We start from the raw sequence: 25,934 nt of genomic DNA, 5'->3' as shown, positions 1-25,934 counted from the left end.
CCCGACATCCTCAAAAATCCGCCACACCAAAGGTCAGCGAAAAAATGGCGCTGACCAAACCTCCACCGTCACGCCAACAGAAATACGCCCATACCATTCCGACCCACAAATCCACGCGGCGGTCTTTCAAACGCGGTATTCCATTGGCGGTACACACCGCCGCGGTCAAAATACACACACCCATAGAAAACTCAGCCACATTGGTCAGTTCGAAATACACACACCTGATACACATACTAACACCACTCCCACACACCCAACACAATATAAAACACACACCCACATCACCCACAAGCCCCTACGACCCGAATTCATTGACGAAGGCTAGAGAGAGAGCACAGAATAGAGAATCCCACAACACAGAGGCACACAACACCATCACCCACACAGAATCCACGCACCAAACACCACACACCACCACACGCACCACACTCATCACCACAAACGCCACCCCACACCTCAACCACACCACCCCATGGCACCCCAAAGACACCCCAGGTTCAGTGACGCCGAACTCAGGGTCATGGTGGAGGAAATAGTCCGTGTAGAGCCCCAGGTCTTCGAGGCACAGGTGCAGCACACCACCATTGCCAGGAAGATGGAGCTATGGCAAAGGATAGTGGACAGGGTTAACGCGGTGGGACAGCATCCACGCAATCGGGAGGACATCAGGAAGAGATGGAACGACCTACGGGGGAAGGTGCGTTCCATGGTATCAAGGCACAACATTGCGGTGCAGAAGACTGGCGGCGGACCCCCACCTACTCCCCCAGAATTTACCGCGTGGGAGGAGGAAGTCTTGCACATCCTGCATCCTGAGGGCCTCGCAGGAGTAGGCGGAGGAATGGACTCTGGTAAGGCAAATCTTCACTACTGCTTCCCACCCCCACCCCACCTGCATGCCAAATCATACCCCCACCCTCACCCCCTCCCCCATCACACCAACCCCTAGCAAAAGGCTCACCATCACAACCCACCCATCCCAACACCAAGCCCTGCATGCGACCCCAAAGCATGGACACCCATCACCAAAGCATGCCCACTGCACACACACATCACCCCCACAAGCCACCCTCACAAAAGCCCCCACAAGGAAATGCCTGCACATGGGTACACGGACACCCACCCATCACACGAAATGCCACACACAGAAGCAATAACCATACCTTTATACCCCTGCAGGACCCGAACGCCACCACACCGCCACGGAGGGTCCAGAGATGTCCATCCCACCCCCAGAAATGGCCCCCAGCGATGACAGCAGCTCTGTCTCCCTGGAGCCAGACGACCAGCCCCGCCCATCGGGGACCTCTGGACAGTCGGTTCCCCACAGACAGCCACAGGCTACACCAGACCCAACCCCCTCTGGGAACAGCAGCACAGCTCCCACCCAGCGGGCCCATGCCTCTGTCTCCAGGGCACGTAAATCAGCGATGTGTCCACCACTACAGGGCACCCAGGTTGACCCACCACCCCAACAACAACAGGGACCTGGGGGAAGTGGTAGTGGGCACACCGTCCAGGGGACAGAGGCCCAGGAACACAGGGGAACTGGGAGGGCTGCTGTGCGACAGGGGGGGACAGGCCCGGGGAACCGACTCTCCAAGAGGCCCTCTCCTCCATCATGGGAGCATACCACCGCTCCCAGGAGACGATGGCGACGGTACTGGCCCGGTTCCAGGAGATCCAGGAACTGCAGGAGGAACGGTACATGGGGTTCAGGGAGGAACTGAGGAACATCGGTTCCGCAATGGGGACCATCGTCCTGGCCCTTACCCAGATCAGCACCACATTGCGGGACCATGTGGCACCCCAAAGGGCCCCTGTCACTAGCCCAGGCCAGGAACAGCCTACCACCTCCGCCGGCGCTAGTGGACAGGAGGCCCCCACACAACGACAGGCCACCAGAACCCCACCTCCTGCAGAAGAAGAACCACCCCGCAAGCGGAACCTGAGATCTCACAAGAAGACAGAGTAGGATTGCAAGACCCCCGCCAGCCTAAGATACCCCCTGATGTCATCCCACTGTCCCACATTGTCACCCTGTCCAACCTTGAACTGCCCCTGTTCCATCCTTCCACAGGCATATGGACAATGCACCTGTGCGACTGAGAACTGGACTCTGCCATGGACATTACTCCACCCCCACCCATCCCTGCTTCCCAATCATTTACCTATATGTAGCACTTAAAATAAATCACTTATTCCACTTAAATAAACAGGAGTCTGCTTGTATTCTTAACAAATGTATTACACATAACGGTTCAATACTGTCCAGTTACTTTGTGAGGACAACATACCAATTTCAATAAGCTTTAGTCCATGGGCAAACAAAGCTGAAGTCAGGCAGTGGGTCATACAGCTCTGAAAAGGGAAGGGAAAGTCACAAATCAGTTAACAGGAACTGGGGGGAAACACAGACAGTGGATACGCATGAGGCCTCAAGTAAATGTAAATTGGGGTGGCTGTTTCTTACCTGTGTGCTACTGAAAGTATTGTTGTATGACTGTATCCCTGTTGTCCGTGTCGTCCCCGTTGTCTTCCTCCTCTTCACTCTCCACAGGCTCCACAGCTGCAAAAACACCACCATCTGGACCATCCTCCTGCAGAAAAGGCACCTGGCGTCGCAATGCAAGATTGTGAAGCATACAGCAGGCCACGATGATCTGGCACACCTTCTTTGGTGAGTACATGAGGGATCCCCCTGTCATATGCAGGCACCTAAACCTGGCCTTCAGGACCCCGAAGGTCCTTTCTATGATCCTCCTAGATCGCCCATAGGCCTCATTGTACCGTTCCTCTGCCCTGGTCCGGGGATTCCTCACTGGGGTCAGTAGCCACGACAGGTTGGGGTAACCAGAGTCACCAATTAGCCACACGGTGTCTCTGTAGCCGTTCCATCACATAAGGGATGCTGCTATTTCGCATGACATACGCGTCATGCACTGACCCAGGGAACTTGGCATTTACATGGGAGATGTACTGGTCAGCCAAACAGACCACCTGGACATTCATCGAATGATAACTTTTTCTGTTTCGGTACACCTGCTCACTTTCTTTGGGGGGAACCAAAGCCACATGGGTCCCATCAATGGCACCAATGATGTTGGGGATATGTCCAAGGGCATAGAAATCACCCTTCACTGTAGCCAATTCGCCCACCTCAGGGAAAATAATGTAGCTCCGCATGTATTTCATCAGGGCAGACAACACTCTGGACACAACCGTAGAAAACATAGGCTGAGACATCCCAGATGATATGGCCACTGTTGTCTGGAAAGACCCACTTGCCAAAAAATGGAGTACTGACAGAACCTGCACCAGAGGGGGAATCCCTGTGGGTTGGCGGATGGGGGACATCAGGTCTGGCTCCAGCTGGGCACACAGTTCATGTATAGTTGCTCTGTTAAGCCGGTATGTAAGTATGATATGTCGTTCTTCCATTGTCGACAGGTCCACCAGCGGTCGGTACACGGGAGGATTCATCCTTCTCCTCGCAAGTCCCAGCGGACGGTGCCTAGGAAGGACAACATGGAGCACAGAGTCAAGCAACCCACAGGTTAGTTCACACAGCTTGCACAGTACACGAATCGCTATGCATGGAACGGCTTGTATGAGTGGCAATGCAAGGCCTAGGCCTGTGTGACGCAGTAGAAATCATGCCATGTGGGCCCTTGAAATGGCGGCTGCCTGACCTGTGAAGTGTGACAGTGGGATGTGAGGTCACTGCGCTGGCGTGGCACACCATGGCGGTAGGCGGTCGAAGACCGCGGCGCAAAGCAGCATTGGTTAACATTGAACCCTATGGGTCTCAGGAGCCAATGACGATGTGCGCCGGCGGTCGCGGTACGCACCGCCGCGGGCGTGGCCGCCATTTTCTATCTGATTAATCACTCGAGACCTGATCATCCACAGGAGAGGACCTATACTGCAAGTGCTGCTGTGACCTCGGTCTGGGAGATACAATGGCTGCTGCGACTGGGGAAAGGGCCCCTGCCTTCACTGCCGAAGAATTGGAGAAACTTGTTGATGGGGTCCTCCCCCAGTATGCGCTACTCTACGGTCCTCCAGACCAACAGGTTAGTACACAGGGTGCACGTTGAATGGGCTATGCCTGTGTTGAGTGGGGTGTATGTAAGATGGTGGGGAGGGGAGCGAATGAGGAGTGCAACGCACGAAAGATGAGAGCATGTGCCACATGGCAAGGTTGGGGAGGGGGGGGCCACTCACATTGACCAGGCAGAAAACTGATGCGATTTCCTTTACCACCCTGTACATGTCACATAGGTCAGCGCCCATCAGAAGATCGACATTTGGCGTGCCATCGCCAAGGACGTCCGGGCCCTGGGGGTCCACAACAGACGGGGCACCCACTGCCGAAAGAGGTGGGAGGACATCCGCCGCGGGACCAGAAAGACCGCCGAGTCTCTGCTGGGGATGGCCTCCCAACGTAGGAGGGGTGCCAGCCAGCAATTGACCCCCCTGATGTCCTGGATCCTGGCGGTGGCCTACCCCGATTTGGATGGGCACGTGAGGACATCACAGCAGACACAAGGGGGTGAGTATCAGCACATTCTGGTATCTTTGCGCGCAGTGAAGGTGTCTGGGTGGGGGAGGAGGGCTGTGGCTATCTCCAGGCCAGGGCGCATTCTGTAGGCTAGGCCCCTCCGTTAGACACGGCCCTGTGCCCCCGCCCCCCACCTCTGTAGGGTGCCAAGTACAGCTAGCCATGGTCCGGCCCCACCCTTGTGTGCATTTGTCGTCCATAGACCCGTAGGCCTAGTCACAATAACTGAGTAGTGTACCCCCATTGCGCGGCCTAGTTCAGGGGGCTTCTGTGTCTGTCCTCTCCGCCAACGGTGTTGCCAATGCATGCACTCAACCTGTCTTCATTTCTCCCCCCCCCCCCATTTTCTTTGTCTTCCTGTTCATGTGTGCATTAGCATCATCAGGCGGAGGAGAAGTGGCATCGGCGCACGAGGGAGCTGCATCTCACATGGCCCCGGAGGGCCATACAACAGACTCCGAGTACACCAGTGAGACGGAGGGCGAGTGGAGCTCCACAACAGGGACCCGTGGAGACGTCAGCGACACCGACACGTCCTCGGAAGGGAGCTCCCTAGCGGTGGCGGCAACATCCGTGCCCCCCACCACGACAGGTACAGCCGCCACCCAGCGCACCAGCCCGCCCTCCCAGCAACCCCTCAGCCTTCGCTTAGTGCCCACTCGCCCAGGAAGGCGGGCATCTCCTTTGCCCCAGGCACCTCAGGCCCTGCCCCAGTTACCCCTGCTGCCCTCAGTGAGGAGGTCATTGACCTCCTCAGGACACTCATTGTTGGGCAGTCTACCCTTTTGAATGCCATCCAGGGTGTAGAAAGGGAGGTGCATCGGAGCAATGCATACCTGGAGGGCATTCATTCGGGTCAGGCTGCCCATCAGCGATCGTTCAACGCTCTGGCCTCAGCACTGACGGCAGCCATTGTCCCTGTCTCCAGCCTCCCTCTTCTGACTCCCTCCACCCAGTCCCAGTCTCCTGTTCCTCTGCCTATCCCATCCACACCATCAGACCAGCCTGCACACACCTCTACACCCAAGGGCAGCTCATCCAGACATAAGCACCACAGATCCCACAAGCATTCACCCAAGCAACATCCAGATGCAGACATGCCAACTGTCACTACCACCTCTGTGTCCCCCACCTCCTCATCTCCCTCCTCCCTCCCTGTGACGTCTCCACTCACACCTGCATGCACACCACCATCAGCCAGTACTTCCATCACCAGCACACCCTCCATTGCAGTCCGCACACGTGCAGTCACCACCCCCACTGCCATTTACACGTCCCCTGTGTCCTCTCCCAGTGTGTCTGTCACCCCCTCTTCCAAAGCACACAAACGCAGGCAGCCACCCACCCAACAGCCATCCACCTCACGACAGCCTCCGTCACAAGCACCTGCACCCTAAGACAGCACACTTGACTCTCCTACAACCACATCCTCTTCCTCCACTCCCATACCCACTACAGCTACCCGTCCCTGTCCTTCCCAAGTCGTTTTCCTTTCCAACCTTGAGCTCATTCCAATCCCTGACCCACCCCCTCCATCTGGTAAGAGTAAAAAAAGCACCTCAGCCACCACCAGCCCTGCATCTACTGTGACCATAGTGCAGGGCTATTGGAGTCCACCAGATCCTAGGGCAGGAACATCGGCCAGCAGCAAGGGGACAGCCAGCCCCCCCCCTGGGAAGAGGACAAAAAAGAAGAAGGCCCGGCGCGACAAGCCTGAGACGGCTGCCACCAAGGACAGTAGCATTGCCCCGTCACCTGCCACATCATCCAAGGGAGGCAAGGGCCACAGAGCTCCAGCGAAGGAGGGCAAGGACAGCAGGGCGGAGAAGTCAGGCAGCAGGCGAGCTGCCCAGGAGGGCCCCACCAGCCCCATTCCGGGTGTGACGGACGACACCCACGGGCCCAGGACTCCATCACAGGAGGGCGCCGCGACCCAAGTTCGGATGGTGAATGAGCGGGAAGTCTTGCCCAGGTCTGGCTCCCTAGACACACAGGACAAGCACCGCTGAACAGGGCCCGCCGGTAGGAGCACCGCTGAACAGGGCCCCGCCGGGAGGAGCACCGCTGAACAGGGCCCCGCCGGGACAAGAACCGCTGAACGGGCCCCGCCGGGAGGGGCACCGCTGAACAGGGCCCCGCCGGGACAAGAACCGCTGAACGGGCCCCGCCGGGAGGAGCACCGCAGAACAGGGCCCCGCCGGGACAAGAACCGCTGAACGGGCCCCGCCGGGAGGGGCACCGCTGAACGGGCCCCGCCGGGAGGGGCACCGCTGAACAGGGCCCCGCCGGGACAAGAACCGCTGAACGGGCCCCGCCGGGAGGAGCACCGCTGAACAGGGCCCCGCCGGGAGGAGCACCGCTGAACAGGGCCCCGCCGGGAGGAGCACCGCTGAACAGGGCCCCGCTGGGACAAGAACCGCTGAACAGGGCCCCGGCGGGACAAGAACCGCACCTCTGGGCCCTTCCTGTCAAGCACCGCTCCGCTGGGCCCTTCATCTCAAGCACCGCTCCGCTGGGCCCTTCCTGTCAAGCACCGCTCCGCTGGGCCCTTCATCTCAAGCACCGCTCCGCTGGGCCCTTCCTGTCACACCGCTCCGCTGGGCCCTTCCTGTCAAGCACCGCTCCGCTGGGCCCTTCCTGTCAAGCACCGCTCCGCTGGGCCCTTCATCTCTAGCACCGCTCCGCTGGGCCCCGCCGTCTCAAGCACCGCTCCACTGGGCCCCGCCGTCTCAAGCACTGCTCCGCTGGGCCCTTCATCTCAAGCACCGCTCCGCTGGGCCCTTCCTGTCAAGCACCGCTCCGCTGGGCCCTTCATCTCTAGCACCGCTCCGCTGGGCCCTTCCTGTCAAGCACCGCTCCGCTGGGCCCTTCATCTCCAGCACCGCACCGCTGGGCCCGCCGTCTCAAGCACCGCTCCGCTGGGCCCTTCATCTCAAGCACCACTCCGCTGGGCCCTTCCTGTCAAGCACCGCTCCGCTGGGCCCTTCATCTCAAGCACCGCTCCGCTGGGCCCTTCCTGTCAAGCACCGCTCCGCTGGGCCCTTCATCTCTAGCACCGCTCCGCTGGGCCCTTCCTGTCAAGCACCGCTCCGCTGGGCCCTTCATCTCCAGCACCGCACCGCTGGGCCCCGCCGTCTCAAGCACCGCTCCGCTGGGCCCTTCATCTCAAGCACCGCTCCGCTGGGCCCTTCCTGTCAAGCACCGCTCCGCTGGGCCCTTCATCTCAATCACCGCACCGCTGGGCCCCGCCGTCTCAAGCACCGCTCCGCTGGGCCCTTCATCTCAAGCACCACTCCGCTGGGCCCTTCCTGTCAAGCACCGCTCCGCTGGGCCCTTCATCTCAAGCACCGCTCCGCTGGGCCCTTCCTGTCAAGCACCGCTCCGCTGGGCCCTTCATCTCAAGCACCGCAACGCTGGGCCCCGCCGTCTCAAGCACCGCTCCGCTGGGCCCTTCATCTCAAGCACCGCTCCGCTGGGCCCTTCCTGTCAAGCACCGCTCCGCTGGGCCCTTCAGCTCAAGCTCCGCTCCGCTGGGCCCTTCCTGTCAAGCACCGCTCCGCTGGGCCCTTCATCTCAAGCACCGCACCGCTGGGCCCCGCCGTCTCAAGCACCGCTCCGCTGGGCCCCGCCGTCTCAAGCACCGCTCCGCTGGGCCCTTCATCTCAAGCACCGCTCCGCTGGGCCCTTCCTGTCAAGCACCGCTCCGCTGGGCCCTTCATCTCAAGCACCGCTCCGGTGGGCCCTTCCTGTCAAGCACCGCTCCGCTGGGCCCTTCATCTCAAGCTCCGCTCCGCTGGGCCCCGCCGTCTCAAGCACCGCTCCGCTGGGCCCTTCATCTCAAGCACCGCTCCGCTGGGCCCTTCCTGTCAAGCACCGCTCCGCTGGGCCCTTCATCTCAAGCACCGCACCGCTGGGCCCCGCCGTCTCAAGCACCGCTCCGCTGAGCCCTTCATCTCAAGCACGGCTCCGCTAGGGCCCTTCCTGTCAAGCACTGCTCCGCTGGGCCCTTCATCTCAAGCACCGCTGGCCCATTGACAGTGCCGGTTCTGTGTCGAGCAGGGCTTCAGGAAGCACTCTGGGCACCATGCCTCCTCCAATAACAGTGGAGTCGGTAATCCATCTGATGGACTGTGGCTTTGCACTCCCCAGGATGATCCAGTGGGCAAGCCTCCCACTGTAGACACTTGAGAGACTGTGGCTTTGCACTCCCCAGGATGGTCCAGTGGGCAAGCCTCCCACTGTAGACACTTGAGAGACTGTGGCTTTGCACTCCCCAGGATGGTACAGTGGGCAAGCCTCCCACTGTAGGGACTTGTGAGACTGTGGCTTTGCACTCCCCAGGATGGGACAGTGGGCATGGAGGCCCCTCGTGGATCTGGCGTCGTGGACTCATGTGGCTGAGGTGCCCCCCCTTCCCTTCCCCCTGAGGTGCCTGTAGTTTTATCATCTGATGCCCCTGCAGTGTTCTCTCCAATGGTATCTGGTCTCCTGTGTGGGCTTTGCCCATGTGTTTGTGCACATTGGCCCACGGACTATGGAACTTTGACGGAATGTGCAGGACTTTTCGACCAAGGATATATTGTTGACTATGTTCATTCCTTATTTTTGTATCTTTTATATGGCATATTTGCCATTCCTTCAATGGAGCTATTTATACATATATTTTAAAGATCATTTAAATTGTGTCTTCGCATTATGCCGGGGGGTTTGTGTGGTGTCACTCTGACTTGTTGCTCGGCATTGGGGTGTAGGTATTTGTGGTGGGGTGGTGGGTGTATGGCGCATGTGTGTGCCCGTAAGCTTTCCTCCTCCCCCCTCGCCTGTGTCGTAGGTGCAGTACTCACCGTTGTCGTCAGCGCCGGCGTTCGTACTCCTGGTAGATGAGCAGGTAGACAATAGCTGGTAGGATGTGTAATTCGGGCTCCATGCTGTCCTCCTTCCTCGTGGAGTGTGTAGAGGTGAGCGTTTTCCCGTTCGTAGTCTGTTTCCGCCGCGTTTTTATCGGCGGGGCTCCCGCCCCGGAAAAGGTGGCGGATTGGCGAGTTGTGATAGGGTGGGCGGTACATTGTCTGCCGCCTGCCTGTTGGCGGTGACCGCCGCGCTGTTTGTCGGTCCCGCCGTGGCGGTCGGAGTGTTAAAGTGGCGGCCTGTGTTGGCGGTTCCCGCCAGGGTTAGAATTCCATTTTTTTGACCGCCGGCCTGTTTGCGGGTTGGCCGCCGCTTTATCACCGACCGCCAGGGTCAGAATGACCCCCCATGCCTTGTGGGCCACAAGGCCTTCAAATGGTGACTTATTAGAATTTAAAAGGGAGTTTTTAGCCTATCAAAAAGTGTTTCAACTATCACAGTAAGGCTACAATTGTAGACCTGAAGCCATGTTTACACTGCCGCTGTATGGATAGCCCAATATGTGCTACAGTCCATTTGTGACATTTAACTTATTGTATTGTAAAACTATTTATATAGCACTTACTACCCCTGACGAGGAGTCGAAGCGCTTTTCGGTGAGTAGCACGCTACTCTGGAACCCAAGAGGTATTTGGTGGATTACTATGGGGGAATATATACACTTCCGGATATAGCCGATCCACCGCAATGGGTGATCACAGAGAAACTCCTATATGGACAGTATACGGAGATGGGAGGAACATACGCCGACCATGTTCCCTTAGCTAACCCCATCCTCAAGGCTACAAACACAGCGTGGTGCAGAGCCCACCGACTACTAGTAGTACACCCCTCCCTGCATACTCAGGCTCCCATAGCAGGGAATAAAAGCATTAAAATAGGAGGGAATATTCTCAGATGGCCCCAATGGTCCGAGGCAGGTATCCACAATATATCTCACATAATAGATGGAGATAGCTTCCGCACATTCGCCTCCCTCCAGGAAGAATTCGGTATCCAAAGTAACCAGGAGTGGCGATATCTACAGCTCAAACACTGCATGCGGAGAACATTAGGAACCCTCCCGTGGATGCTCAAAACCTCACCCATCGTCACCTATCTTCAGAAATGGGGCCGACAAAAAGGCGTCTTGGCTGGCCTCTATGCCGAATTAACGAACCACCTTTACTCTCAGCCTTTACTTGAACGACTACGCTTAAAGTGGCAGGATATACTAGAGATAACCTACACGGACGAAGAATGGCCAGACATACTTTAAGCCCTCGACAGGGGCGTATGTGAAGCATGCCTGAAATTTTGCCTATTTAAAATCCTTCAGGGGTGGTACTGGACCCCCGTTAAACTCTTCAGGGCAGGGTTGATACCGCACGCGAACTGTTGGAGATGCATAGAGCCATATTGTGACCAACTCCATATTCTATGCCACTGCCCAACGGTACAGTCACTATGGGACGCGGTACGCCTCGCCTTATCGGACTTCATACAGATACCAAAACCGACCCCACCAGCATTTATGATTCTACATGACATTCGCCCATATCCCTCCCTATCGCGGGCACATAAACGATTAATCCACATGGCGCTTGCCACGGCCAAAATATGCATACTCAGGCACTGGAGATCTAGCATTGCCCCCACACCCATAGAATGGATGACGGCCATGTATCAAACGGCTACCCATGAACGAGTGATTTATAACCTACAGGACCAAGCAGAACAATTTGCGGAGGTCTGGCGCCCATTCTTGAAGAGACCATGAAGCGGCTGGTGGATGACCAACGGATGACCAATGTTCAATGATCAATGATTAGGGAATATCAATTACCAATCACCCTTTGAGAATCCTAGACCCCGGAAACACATTTAATCTCTCTACTGTCCCTTCTCTCTCTCTCTAGCTACGCTCTTCTCTCCCCTTTCTCTCTTTTTTCTCTCTCTCTATCAATCCACAGGTCTCTAATTTTGACATATGCCCGAGACCCTGAACTACCTAACATAGTAATACAAGCCGCTTCCTAACACAAACAAGGACGGAGAAATCAACTCATATAAGACGTAGACACTCTCTAACCGACCTCACCATATCTAACATACATACTATCTACCCCTAGATAATAACTTCTACAGACGGAGAAGTACAGAACGATTTACTCTTCGGCCTGAACAAGCTAGTCTCAGGATACAAAGACCCCCTGCCTACCCCGAGTCTCTTCATCTTATATCCCCCCGCGATTACCCTTCCTCTTTCTTCCTCTTTCTTCCCCTTCTTTCCCCCTCCCCCTTTCATATGACTATTTCGTCTCTCCCCTATACCAAGATCAACCCCCCCCACACAACCCTATCCTCACTCCTCCTCCCCTTACCACCCCCCCCACCTGTTTTCCTTTTTTCTTCAAAATAAGGGTACAAAACTCAACAATGCAACTGGGAATTTTTACTTACCTGACAGTACATGCATATATGCTCACAATGGAAATAATTGTGGTAAAAGAACAAAAACAATGTTTTGAAAGCTAAACAGTTTGTTTATATGCTGTATGTACCGCCTTATATATTCTTAATAAAACTTTTGAAACTTAAAAAAAAAAAATAATAAAAAAAAAAATGGATGTCTTCATCATGGGGTACGCAGTGCTGGCTCTTGAGTGACTGAGTAGCCTTACAAGTTTATTCAAAGTGATGATGATGATGAGGAAGCAGATTTATGAACAGGGTTTCCTGGCGATAATACCTGAAAAGGTGGATAAAATCAGTGGAAAAGCCAAATCTTTAAACCCTTATGAAAAGTTAGGTGGTTAGATTCTGAATGAAGAGAGATGGGCAGAGACTTCCACAGCATTGGTGCCAAGTAAGAAAAAAATGTTCTGCCACCTGATCTTGAATTAAAAATTTAGGGTAATGCTAAGTATGTGTGTCTGAAATTTGTGTAATTTCCTTTGGTGTAACTACTCAAAATTTTGGAAAAATTATTTGTAATGGAAATCCACCATATAATTTAGCACTATATTTTAGAGTGAAATGCTCCTTGCTTCAGTGAAGACACAATTATTGTTAAGTAAGAAACCACGAAACACACACCTTTGGTGAACAACAGCAGTTCCTGGTGTCCTGGTCTTTTTAGCTGCTCCTGTGCTCCCGCAGCCTAATTACACATGCAGGGATACTACCATGATTTCAGAATTTTCAAGCAAAAAGTGTAACCCGAATTTGCCAGAAATTACACACGATTAACCCGCCGCTACAAAACTTTTGACTGGAACCTAATGCTAAGCACAAAGGCTTAGCCAGAGTGAAGAACTCTCCTTGTGGACCACTGCATGATTCTAGACTGGACAAAGAGAGGGGCACAATTTTAAAAGGCTCTGTGGGCAGTGCAGACCACTTTGAAATACAGACACAGGCAGCCAATGCAAACTCATTAGATGAGAAAGTACAACAAATAGGAAGGAAGATTAGGTAAAAGTGTGACTGCCCAATTCTAGATCAGTTAAAGTGATGCAAAGAACGTTGTGGAAGTCATAAATCAAATGGCTGGGACGGTTTGCAGAGTGGGGATGCTGCAATCAATCTCACATCACTGAAAAGGATAGCAAATAAGCCACACCCATTCGCCAGGTGGTAAGAGTGTAGTATGTGTCCAAAGATGCATTTTGGGGCGTGCTGTTACAAAAATATGTCTAAAGAAACTAACCTGAGCTCATCCCCTTGGTAACTGTGGCACAGAGCAGAGCCTAATTTAGGGCAATCTGTAAAGTATTTGTGCAATACCAAAATAGTAAAAAAGTCGAAATGCAACAGAATAAAAAATCCCAAACCGAATTAGAAAATAGAGTGAACTTTAATAAAAAAAATGAGACCAAAGTGACAAAAATCAAATATGGGAACTGGAGACATGAATTTTTAAAGTTTTAAGTAGGCATAGCTCCAAGAATCAGACGGTGCCTATGATAGTCAATGGCTGTGGTAGACCGGGAACTAGTAACAATTTGACTCTCTCCACAATGGAGCACAAGCCAGGTACACCGACCAGTTTCTACCGGGTCAAAGATTTTACATTCTGACTTTAGTCCTTTAAGCCCCAATCCAGCACATGGGTACAGCCCCCAGGAGTAAAACACCCAGGACCTCATGGAGGTACTTAAAGATTCACTGGGCACCAGGCAGAGGGCAACAGCAGGTTTTAGTCCAGTTCCAATTGCCACTGCTCAGTTGTGCAATTCTAGAAAAGGCCTCTTGCAGCTTGTTGTATCCCTGAAACTTGGACAGAAGGTCAGTCTTATGACCCTTGGAGTCCCATTGTTTTGTCCTAGGTACAAGAGGGAGCAGCTCCTGTCCTATAAGGCTCTTCTCAGGTCACAGACAGACACAGACAGGTCCAGTCCTCCTGTTCTTCCTCGGGTGAGGAGTAATCTGAAGTGGGTGCCTGAAGGTGCCACATTAATGTCTGGAATGAGCTAGAGGGTGGGAACTACTCCTGGACACGTCCTAAACAATGGATAAAAGTTCCCAGAGCCAACCATACCCACTTTCGACCTTTTCAAAATGGTGAAAGTCTTTGGTCACACTAAACCTGGGCTCTGAGAACTGTGGGTGTGTATGGGGTGTGTACTAGGGCAATCCTAGTATCCTGCCATGTCTAATACTAACATCCAGTTTGGGGCAGTCACTGTACCCACAATAAACAGAGAGACAGAAGTTTGGTTGAAAAAAGTAGGGTTTTCCAACAACCAGGCCGGGCATATGCATCCTATTTCTCTGCCTTTCAAGTGCACCCCTAGTTTTATAGGTAAAACCTAGCAAGTCTGTCAAGTAGGGTTTGACATTCAAGCTGGATTTGGCACTATTGTTTAAATAGAGGTCCACTGTGATTGGAGCCTCCTTGGCTTAGGACACAAAGGAAGGGTCCTGCCCAGGTATAAGGTAACATTTGCCTGCAACAGTGGAGGGCTGTTTGAAGTTAATCCAGTACCTGGGACCAACCAGGGAGCAATTTTCACACTTTTGTAGATGCTAATTACTGGATGGCAGAAGTGGGAGAGCAAATGCAAATTTAGCCTTCAGGAACTTCAGGTAGGGGAAAAGGTAGCTTTCTAATACGTACTTTTCTTTAATATTTATTACAAATATGACTTTACCTTTGAATTGGAATTTTAATAACCATTAAAAATAGATGCTTAATTATTTTTCTAGCTAGTCCTATTCCCAAAACCCATTATTAGGACTCTTAATCTGTAGTCTGGTTTTCCACATATGGATGCTAGGCCTGCCTCAGGTAAAATAGCTTTTGGATGCTAGTCACTGCTTCGTCTCCTACTTTTTAATAACATACACCATGCCTTGTGGGCCACAAGGCCTTCAAATGGTGACTTATTAGAATTTAAAAGGGAGTTTTTAGCCTATCAAAAAGTGTTTCAACTGTCACAGTAAGGCAACAATTGTAGACCTGAAGCCATGTTTACACTGCCGCTGTATGGATAGCCCAATATGTGCTACAGTCCATTTGTGACATTTAACTTATTGTATTGTAAAACTATTTATATAGCACTTACTACCCCTGACGAGGAGTCGAAGCGCTTTTCGGTGAGTAGCACGCTACTCTGGAACCCAAGAGGTATTTGGTGGATTACTATAGGGAAATATGAGTACGGTTTCAGTATTATTATGAGTTAATTTGAGTAGAGGATATGTGAGTTTGTTAGTTGGATTGACTAGAGTAATGGAGAGACAGAGGAGGGAAGAATCCAGAAGTGTTAATTGGGAGTTTATAGTAATAGGATGAGGCTTGGGATGAGTAAGGGCGAGATGGAGGAGGGAAGAGTCTGTGGAAAGGATTAGGGAGATCATAGTAGCAGGAGGGGTTTTGGATGAGTTAAAGGTTAGATGAATGAGGGAGAATTTAGTAGGGTGGTTTGGGAGATAATGGTAGTAAAGTGAGGTTTGGTGAGCTAGATGTGGAAGAGGAGGGAAGAGCTTAGGCAGGGCTATTTTTGGAGATGAAAGTAGTAGAATGGGTTTGGGATGCGTCAGAGTGGGGATAGAGGATAGATTGATAGAGACATGACATATGGTGATGGGTAGATAAAGTAAAGCTTACAAGAGAGTAAATTTATGTTTTTATTTGTTTATATTTTTATATACATATACATGTATATCCTTTCACAAATGCCACCAGTATTGTCGAACACTTTTGGGATGGGTGCTTCCTTTGTGAAAGTGGCAAGCACATGAAATATAGCAACAAAACAGGCTCCACTTCAGAGCCAAAAAGGAGCACTCTTCGGATTCTCAGCCACATTCCTTATATTAATTATTTTATATAAAATGTGGGCAAGAGACCGCTGGATGAAAAGGCTCAGCTGATTTATTGTGCTAAGAGACATTTGCTTGCTTTAATAATAACAGAAAAGATGAAAGATTACAGCTAAAAGCACACCACTTATAATGTGAACAGCGATGTGCCCAGAACCACTTGGGTATTTAACTCTACTAAAGAAAAGTCATTACGGGCTAAGCAACATCTTAAAGTACATGTAGTCATGGCGGCGCTGCTAGCTGTGTGATTTATGGAGACATTGAGTCCTTTTTTACTTACAAGTATAATGAAATTACAATGAAGGAAAACTATTTAAAGCACCTGTGAGTAAATGTCTATTTTTCACCGGCATTTGAGAAGGGCAATCATGCTGGGTGTAATGAATGTGGCTGAGAATCCGAAGAGTGCTCCTTTTTGGCTCTCAAGTGGAGCATGTTTGGTTGCTATATACATATATATACTTTTTTAATCATTATTTTTATTCTCTTTATTTTCTTTATTAATTATTGTTATTATTTTTTAAACTTTAATTTACTTATTTATAATTTGAATTTTATTTATAGATTTTATTTTCATTTAATTTGTCTCTAGTACAGTAGGACTAGAGTAATAAATAGATAGATATGTAAATACATAGTAAGGGAATATATGTTCAAGGAATATAATAATGGGTATAATAATATGAGAAGAAAACTAGTATTGTATAAACACAGACTTTCAAGGTTTGCAATATTTGAAGTTAATTAATAAGTGTACTTTACTAACATTTATTTCTTTCCTCAATTTTTGAACAGTGAAATGCTTATGATAATAAAACATTTGATCAGTGTGATATAAAAACGAGAGCAGAGATTCATAAGTATCTAATATAACAACTTATCTAGGAGCCATGCAATGACCTATGAACATGTTAAGCATAGACTAACATACACATATATATGTATATACACACACATATACATACATACATGCATACACACACACATATATATTATATATATATATATATACATTCATATACATATTTAATGGTGAGTAAATATACATTTGTTAAACAAGTTTTATGGAATATGTGTGTAATTTATTGTTATGACAGTAGCGACACATATTTCCTAAAGAACTATACATTTCTAGAATATACACATAATCAGATTAAAAATATTTATCAACACAGGCATATGCAGTTCATTGCTGTTTGAATATGGTGTTTATGAAGGAAAGAGCCAACTCTTGAGTAGTCTTCTGAAGACAAGATAGTTATCCATGGATCTTATATTTGGGGGTAATGAATTCCATAGTTTGGCTGCTTGAACGGAGAAGGATGTACCACCTATAGTCTTTTTCTTGTATGGTGGTGTTCTAAGGCGGGGTGTCAATCTTGAGCGGAGGTTTCTTTGTTGAATGTATTTGGTGATTTTGTTTCTGATAAAAAGTGGTCCTGTTCCATGTATAGCTTTGTGGGTGATACAAAGCAGCTTGAAGTTGCGTCTCCTGGCAACGGGTAACCAGTGTAGTGCTCTCAAGGCAACGAAGATGTGGGCTTGTGGTTTTACATGTAATAGTAGCATGGCAGCGGAGTTCTGAATACGTTCTAGTTTTTCATAATAGGTAGAGATGATCCATGGTAGAGGCCATTGGCATAATCCAGTTTGGATAGTACAAGAGAGATAGTAGCCTGCACATTGTGTGGAAATCTGAGGAGGGGGAAGATGCGTTGCAGAGTCTTCAAGGTGATGAAGCTTGTTCGTGCTAATTTGTTTTCTTGGGCATTCATTGTGAACTTCGAGTCCATGGTAATTCCAAGGTTTTTAACTTCCTCGGAAAATTGAGGAGGTGGTCCAAGATCGTCAGGCCAGGCGCACAGTGCGTCATAATTTTTTTAGTCACCACATGAGTATTTCCGTTTTGGAGGCATTTAGTTTGAGATGGCTCAAAGTCATCCACTGATCAACGGCTCTGAGGCAACTGAAGATTTGTGAGTTTTCAGTGTCTTTGAAGCATTCCAATCTAAGTAGTATTTGTGTGTCATCTGCATAGTTGTAGCATGTGAGTTGAAAACCATTGACCAGTTCTGGTAATGATAGCATGTAGATGTTTAAAAGCAAAGGTGAGATGATTGATCCTTGGGGGACCCCTGCTTTTGTGAGGTACGGTTTGGACGAGAAGAGGGAGAATAGATAATATCAGTTCTGTTTCGAAGGTAGGATGTAATCCAGTCGAGAGCAGTCCCTTCTATGTGGGTTTCATGGAGTCTTTGAATTAGGGTGCCATGGTCAACCATATCAAAGGCAGCCGAGAGGTCCCAGAGAAGTAGTGCAGCAGCTCCATTGTGGTCGACTGTGTTCTTAAGATCATTCCAGATTGCTCATAGTGCCGATTCAGTGCCTTTTCCTGGGCCGAATCTAGTTTGGTAGTCTGAAAGTATGGAATTGTTTTCAATGAATTGTGTCATCTGGGCGAATGCTGCTCTTTCTATCAGTTTGCCCAGGAAAGGTCCATTTGTGATTGGTCTGTAGTTGTTGGGGTCCTGCGGGTCTAGGTTTGTTTTCTATAATAACAGACGTATGTATGCCTTTTTCAGGTCTTCAGGAAAACTTCCTGTAGTTAAGGAGTTGTTGATGATTCTTCTTACAGGTGTGGCAGCAAAAGTAGATAAAATAATGTTCTCAAAGATGTGTGGTGGACAAGGGTCAGAAGGGCAACCGGAAGGCCTGCTTGCTTTGACCAAATTCAGAAATTCACCGTGTGATATTTGTTTGAGGGACTGTAGAGGCTGGGCTTGTTTATTCTTAGAGGGGATTTTAGGTAGGAGTTTGGTGCGGATGGTTTTCTTCTGTTTTAAATAGGAGTCCAAAGTGTCTGCCTTGGTTGTGAAATGAGTTGTCAGTTTGGTTGTGAAATCTTGAGTAGTGGGATGACTTCCTTCCATGCATTTAGGTTTTCGAAATTCATTGAATATTTTATAAAATTCTTTGGTTGCAAATTTAGCATTTTGAATTCTGAGTAGTATCTTTTTTAGCTTTTTGCACTGATGATTTGTATATTCTGTTAAGTTTGTGTAGCTGCAGTTTGTCTTGAATGTTGTTTGTTTTGAGCCAGGTCCGCTGTAGCCTTCTGATTTGTTGCTTTATCTTTTTAAATTCTGTGCTTCTCCAAGGTGTTGGTTTTCTTTTGTCCTGTTTAGTATTTCTGAGTGGTATTAGGATATCAAAAGCTTCCTGTAGCCACTCATAAAGTTCTGGAACAGAATTAATTGTATCTAGATCTGTGTTGGATGTTAGTTGTGTTTCGAAGTAATCTAATTTGAGTTTGCTCCATGCTCGATAGTTGCATGTATGTAAATAGTTGTGGGGTGTGTTGATTTGTGGTGTTTTATGTCGGAAAGTTATCAAATGGTGGTCTGACCATGTGATTGGCGTGATGCTATGAACAGTATCTAGTTCAGGCTTAGCAAAAATGACATTTAGGATGTGTCCAGCGATGCGTGTAGGATTGTGTACAATCTGATGTAGGTTCAATGCGACTAGGCCAGTGGTGATAGCTTTTGGATGGCGCATATTGGATTTGTCAAACCAAATATTTAGGTCCGCAAGAATGCATAGGTTTGAGTATAATGTAATAAGGTTTGAGACTGTATTTAGAAAAGCGTCAGGGAATGTTGAGTTGTTATGTGGAGGTCTGTAAAGGAGGAGAAAGTTACAGGAGGAAGTTGGAGTTGGGTGGCATCTGGTGAGAAGGGCTTCACAACCTTGTATGGAAATGTCTGTTTTACTGAGATTTATTGCTTGTTTGAATATAATAGCTGGTCCACCTCATCTCTTGCCTATATGTTTTTTTGTGATGGTTTGATAGCCCAGAGGAACGGCTTCATGCAACACTGTGGCCATGTCATCTCCCAACAATGATTCTGTTATGAATAGTAAGTCAGGTTGTATGTCTGTGAGCAGGTTGTAAATGTGGTGCTTGTTTTTTTTAGAGTGATTGAGCATTTATAAGCTGGCAGTTTAGAAAAAGTGTGTTAGTGGCAGTGTTGTTTTGCTTAGGAGAAGGCTGAGCAGTATATTTTGAGCTTGTAGCAGGTGTGCTGTTAGTTGTGATAACTGTGTGAGGGCCACAATAGTCCTGTTTTTTAATATAGTTTTCCTCTTCCAGCAGGCTTAGGAGGCATTTTGTTGGGTCTGTGTGTGTCGGTGGTGGACTTGGTGGCTGAGAGAGACATGAAGAGTGTACTTTTTATTGTAGGGTAGCCTTATTATGTAATAGACAACAGGATGCGACGTTGTGAAGAGTGGCATGTTGGTTATTTTGTTTGTGTCTGTTTAGTGTGGAAGGAGTATGGGTTAGGGTTGGTGGAGGAGCATATGGATCATAATGTAAGGCTCTAAATTGTGCAATGGATGGGAGGCGGGTGAATGAATGTTGCTGTGTTGTTATGCTTGTGGTAGATGTTTGTGAAGAGTGAGAATGTAGGGGTTAAGATTGGTCAGGATTTGTAGTCTTTGTGTAGTCATGAGGGTGGGAGTGGGTGTAAAGGAAAGTATAACGAACGTTTGTGTTATTTTGATGTGCTGATGTGTGTGGTCTGTATTGTTTTTGTGGAAAAGTGAGAGGGGATATTGATGTAGTGGTTTTCTGTGAAGGGTTTGTATGTGAGTTAGTGCTGGTGAGTGGTATTAGAGTATTACGGGGGTGTTGATGTGTTTTGGAGATGAGTGTATGATGTGTATAAGAGGGGATGGATGTGTGTCAGGGGTGTTTGTGTTAGCTGTGATGACTGGAAGAGGTAATATGTGTGGTGGAGTGGTGAGTGAGGATTGCATGGTTGTGTATAATTGGTGAAGAGAGGGGAAGGGTGTTTGTAGATGTGTGTTGGAAGGCTGGCTTTAGGTATTGTCATGATAAAAGAGGGCCTGTGTGGAGCAAATAGATGATAGCGCTGTTGGTTTGTATGAACAGGGAGTGTGTATCTGGATGGCTGAAAGTAATTCTGTTCTGTTGTGTGGGCGACGGCAGGTTGTGTTAGTGGGAACGGGCAGAGTTGTGTTTGCTGTAAGAATGAAGGTGTTTTACTGTTGTAGTTGTGGTGGATATGTGTATAGATGTGGTATATGGGGTTTTGTGTTGGTTGATGAAACATTGCAATCTGTATGAGGTCAGTTTGTGATGCAGGTGTTGGATGTCTTTGTTGATAAAGTGTTTGCATGTTGATGGATGTGGAGTGACTAAGGGGGTGATTCTAACCCTGGCGGTCGGTGTTAAAGCGGCGGCCAACCCGCCAACAGGCTGGCGGTAAAAAAAATGGGATTCTGAGCCTGGCGGGAACCGCCAACACAGACAGCCACCTTAACACTCCGACCGCCACGGCGGTACAAACAAACAGCGAGGCGGTCACCGCCAACAGACAGGCGGCAGACAATGTACCGCCCACACTATTACAACTCACCAATACGCCACCTTTTCCGGGGCGGGAGCACCGCCGATAAAAACACGGCGGAAACAGACTACGGACGGGAAAACGCTCACCACTACGCACTCCAGGAGGAAGGAGGACAGCATGGAACCCGAATTAAACATCCTACCTGCTCTCGTCTACCTTCTCATCTACCACGAGTACGAAGTCCGGCGCAGACGACAACGGTGAGTACTGCACCTACGACACACGGGAGGGGGAGGACGAAAGGTTACGGGCACACACATATGCGACCCCCCCCCCCCAACTATGTACTCACCAATGCAGAGCACCAAGTCACAGTGACACCACCCAAACACCCCTGAAAAATGCTAGGACATAATCATATTTGGAATAAATATTTATGTACCAAAAAGCTCCAGAAAATTATCGTACAACCATGAAAGATATTCACAACAAAACTAATGACATACACATCAGTGTATAACTGAAGTACCAAGTCCTGCACATCCTACGAATTCAGCATGTCCGTGGGCCAAAGTCTTGAGAAATAAGGGCAAAGCCCACACAGGAGACCTGAGTCCTTTGGAGAGAACACTGCGGGGGCATCAGATGTAAAAACTACAGGCACCTCAGGGGGAAGGGAAGGGGGAGGCACCACAGCCACATGAGTCCACGACGCCAGATCCACGAGGAGCCACCATGCCCACTGGACCATCCTGGGGAGTGCAAAGCCACAGTCTCTCAATGTCTCTACAGTGGGTGGGCTGCCCACTGGACCATCCTGGGGAGTGCAAAGCCACAGTCTCTCAATGTCTCTACAGTGGGTGGGCTGCCCACTGGACCATCCTGGGGAGTGCAAAGCCACAGTCCATCAGGTGGATGGCATGGTGGGCACAGTGAACCATAAACGGTGCTTGAGACGGCGGTGCCCAGCGGAGCGGTGCTTGAGAGGAAGGGCCCAGCGGAGCGGTGCTTGAGAGGAAGGGCCCAGCGGAGCGGTGCTTGAGACGCCGGTGCCCAGCGGAGCGGTGCTTGAGAGGAAGGGCCCAGCGGAGCGGTGCTTGAGACGGCGGTGCCCAGCGGAGCGGTGCTTGAGAGGAAGGGCCCAGCGGAGCGGTGCTTGAAAGGAAGTGCCCAGCGGAGCGGTGCTTCAGAGGAAGGGCCCAGCGGAGCGGTGCTTGAGACGGCGGTGCCCAGCGGAGTGGTGCTTGAGAGGAAGGGCCCAGCGGAGCGGTGCTTGAGAGGAAGGGCCCAGCGGAGCGGTGCTTGAGACGCCGGTGCCCAGCGGAGCGGTGCTTGAGAGGAAGGGCCCAGCGGAGCGGTGCTTGAGACGCCGGTGCCCAGCGGAGCGGTGCTTGAGAGGAAGGGCCCAGCGGAGCGGTGCTTGAGACGGCGGTGCCCAGCGGAGCGGTGCTTGAGACGCCGGTGCCCAGCGGAGCGGTGCTTGAGACAGCGGTGCCCAGCGGAGCGGTGCTTGAGAGGAAGGGCCCAGCGGAGCGGTGCTTGAGAGGAAGGGCCCAGCGGAGCGGTGCTTGAGAGGAAGGGCCCAGCGGAGCGGTGCTTGAGACGCCGGTGCCCAGCGGAGCGGTGCTTGAGAGGAAGGGCCCAGCGGAGCGGTGCTTGAGACGCCGGTGCCCAGCGGAGCGGTGCTTGAGACGCCGGTGCCCAGCGGAGCGGTGCTTGAGATGGCGGTGCCCAGCGGAGCGGTGCTTGAGAGGAAGGGCCCAGCGGAGCGGTGCTTGAGAGGAAGGGCCCAGCGGAGCGGTGCTTCAGAGGAAGGGCCCAGCGGAGCGGTGCTTCAGAGGAAGGGCCCAGCGGAGCGGTGCTTGAGAGGAAGGGCCCAGCGGAGCGGTGCTTGAGAGGAAGGGCCCAGCGGAGCGGTGCTTGAGACGGCGGGGCCCTGTTCAGCGGTGCTCTTCTGCACCGCGGGCCCTGTTCAGCGGTGCTCTTCTCCACGGCGGGGCCCTGTTCAGCGGTGCCTATCTCCACGGCGGGCCCTGTTCAGCGGTGCTCTTCTGCACGGCGGGGCCCTGTTCAGCGGTGCCTATCTCCACGGCGGGCCCTGTTCAGCGGTGCTCTTCTCCACGGCGGGGCCCTGTTCAGCGGTGCCTATCTCCACAGCGGGCCCTGTTCAGCGGTGCTCTTCTGCACCGTGGGCCCTGTTCAGCGGTGCTCTTCTCCACGGCGGGGCCCTGTTCAGCGGTGCCTATCTCCACGGCGGGCCCTGTTCAGCGGTGCTCTTCTGCACGGCGGGGCCCTGTTCAGCGGTGCCTATCTCCACGGCGGGCCCTGTTCAGCGGTGCTCCTCTGCACCGCGGGCCCTGTTCAGCGGTGCTCTTCTGCACCGCGGGCCCTGTTCAGCGGTGCTCTTCTGCACGGCGGGCCCTGTTCAGCGGTGCCTATCTCCACGGCGGGCCCTGTTCAGCGGTGCTCTTCTGCACCGCGGGCCCTGTTCAGCGGTGCTCTTCTGCACCACGGGCCCTGTTCAGCGGTGCTCTTCTCCACGGCGGGGCCCTGTTCAGCGGTGCCTATCTCCACGGCGGGCCCTGTTCAGCGGTGCTCTTCTGCACGGCGGGGCCCTGTTCAGCGGTGCCTATCTCCACGGCGGGCCCTGTTCAGCGGTGCTCTTCTCCACGGCGGGGCCCTGTTCAGCGGTGCCTATCTCCACGGCGGGCCCTGTTCAGCGGTGCTCTTCTCCACGGCGGGGCCCTGTTCAGCGGTGCTCTTCTGCACCGCGGGCCCTGTTCAGCGGTGCTCATCCAGCAGGTCAAGGGAGCCAGACCTGGCCTGGACTCCCTGCTCAGTCGCCCTCGGACCGTGATGTTTCTGGACCCTTCGGGGACGGACTCCTGGCCTCCTTAGTGTCCTCCTTCCCAGCTGGGATGTGGCATGTGGGGTCCACCTTCTCCGCGCTCCTGCTGCCCTTCCGCTCCTTTGATGGGGCTCTCGGGCCCTTGCCTCCCCTACATGGTGTGGGTGGTGAAGTGGCCGCACATTGCTCCTTGGGGGCAGCCCTGTCGGTCCTCGCACGGCGGCCCTTGTTTTTGCGGGTCCTCTTGCCGGGGGGGGGGGCTGGACGTGTCCTTGCTGCTGATCGATGTGTCACTGCTGGCAAAGGGTGGGCTCCAGAACCCAGGCACAACAGTGACACCCGAAGCTGGGCTGGTGGTGGCTGCGGTGCTCTTGGGACTCTTTGAAGATGGATGGGGGAGCTCATCGGGGGGAAAGAGGTTAAGGTTAGCCAGGAAAAGTTTTTTAGGGCCAAGGTAAAGGGTAGGAGAAGTGGAGATGGAAGTGGAGGTAGAGGAGGTGGTTGTAGGAGAGTCAGGTGTGCTGTCATTGGGTGAAGGTGCTGGTGCTGTAGGCTGTCGTGAGGTGGATGGCTGTTGGGTGGGTGTCTGCCTGCGTTTGTGTGTCTTGGAAGAGGGGGTGACAGACACAGTGGGAGAGGACACAGGGGACGTGTAAATGGCAGTGGGGGTGGTGACTGCACGAGTGTGGACTGTCCTGGAGGGTGAGGTGGTGATGGAAGCACTGGCTGATGTTGGGGTGCATGCAGGTGTGAGTGTAGACGTCACAGGGAGGGAGGAGGGAGACGAGGAGGAGGGGGACACAGGGGTGGCAGTGGCTGTTGGCATGTCTGCATCTGGGTGTTGCTTGGGTGAGTGTTTGTGGGATCTGTGGTGCTTGTGTTTGGATGAGCTGCTCTTGGGTGTTGAGGTGTGTGCAGGCTGGTCTGATGGTGTGGATGGGATAGGCTGAGGAACAGGAGACAGAGAAAGGCTGGAGGCAGTAAGAAGAGGGGGGCTGGAAACAGGGACAATGGCTGCCGTCAGTGCTGAGGCCAGAGCAGTGAACGCTCGTTGATGGGCAGCCTGACCCGAATGAATGCCCTCCAGGTACGCATTGCTCTGTTGCACCTCCCTTTGCACACCCTGGATGGCATTCAAAAGGGTCGTATGCCCAACAATGAGCGTCCTTACCAGGTCAATGAGCTCCGCACTGAGGGCAGCAGGGGCAACAGGGGCAGGGGCTGAGGTGCCTGGGGCGAATGAGACGTGCGCCTTCCTGGGCGAACCGGCACGGAGCGAAGACTGAGGGGCTGCTGGGAGGGCGGGGCTGGTGCGCTGGGTGGCGGCTGTACCTGTAGAGGCGGGGGGCACGGATGTTGCCGCCACCCCAAGGGAGCTCCCATCCGAGGACGTGTCGCTTTCGCTGCTCTCACCAGCGGTCCCCGTCGTGGTGCTCCCCTCGCCCTCCGGATCACTGGTGCCCTCGGTGTCTGTTCCTGGGCCCACCGGGGCCTTGTGTCCTGCAGCTCCCTCGTGCTCCGATGCCAAATCTCCTCCGCCTGATGATGCTAATGCACACATGCACAAGAAGATGAAGAGAAAGGGTGGGGGGAGAAAAAAAAAGACCAGGTTGAGTGCATGCAATGTCAACACCGTTGGCGGAGAGGACAGACACAGGTGCCTAATGCACTAAGCGCGCATTCGGGGTACACTACTCAGTACTACTGACTAAGACAACAGGCCAAGAGACGTCAAACGCGCACATGGGAGATGCTGGACCTTCAATGGCTGTACTTGTCACCCTACCGAGGTGGGGCCGGGGGCACAGGGCCATGCCTAAGGGAGAGGACTACACTACAGAAAGCGCCCTGGCCTAATGTCACCCACAGCCCTCCTCCCCCACCCAGACGCCTCCACTGCGCAGAAAGATAGGAGAATGTG

The sequence above is a fragment of the Pleurodeles waltl genome, chromosome 2_1 (assembly GCF_031143425.1).
Source record: "Pleurodeles waltl isolate 20211129_DDA chromosome 2_1, aPleWal1.hap1.20221129, whole genome shotgun sequence".
Lineage (NCBI taxonomy): Eukaryota > Metazoa > Chordata > Amphibia > Caudata > Salamandridae > Pleurodeles > Pleurodeles waltl.
This window is presented reverse-complemented; position numbering follows the sequence as displayed.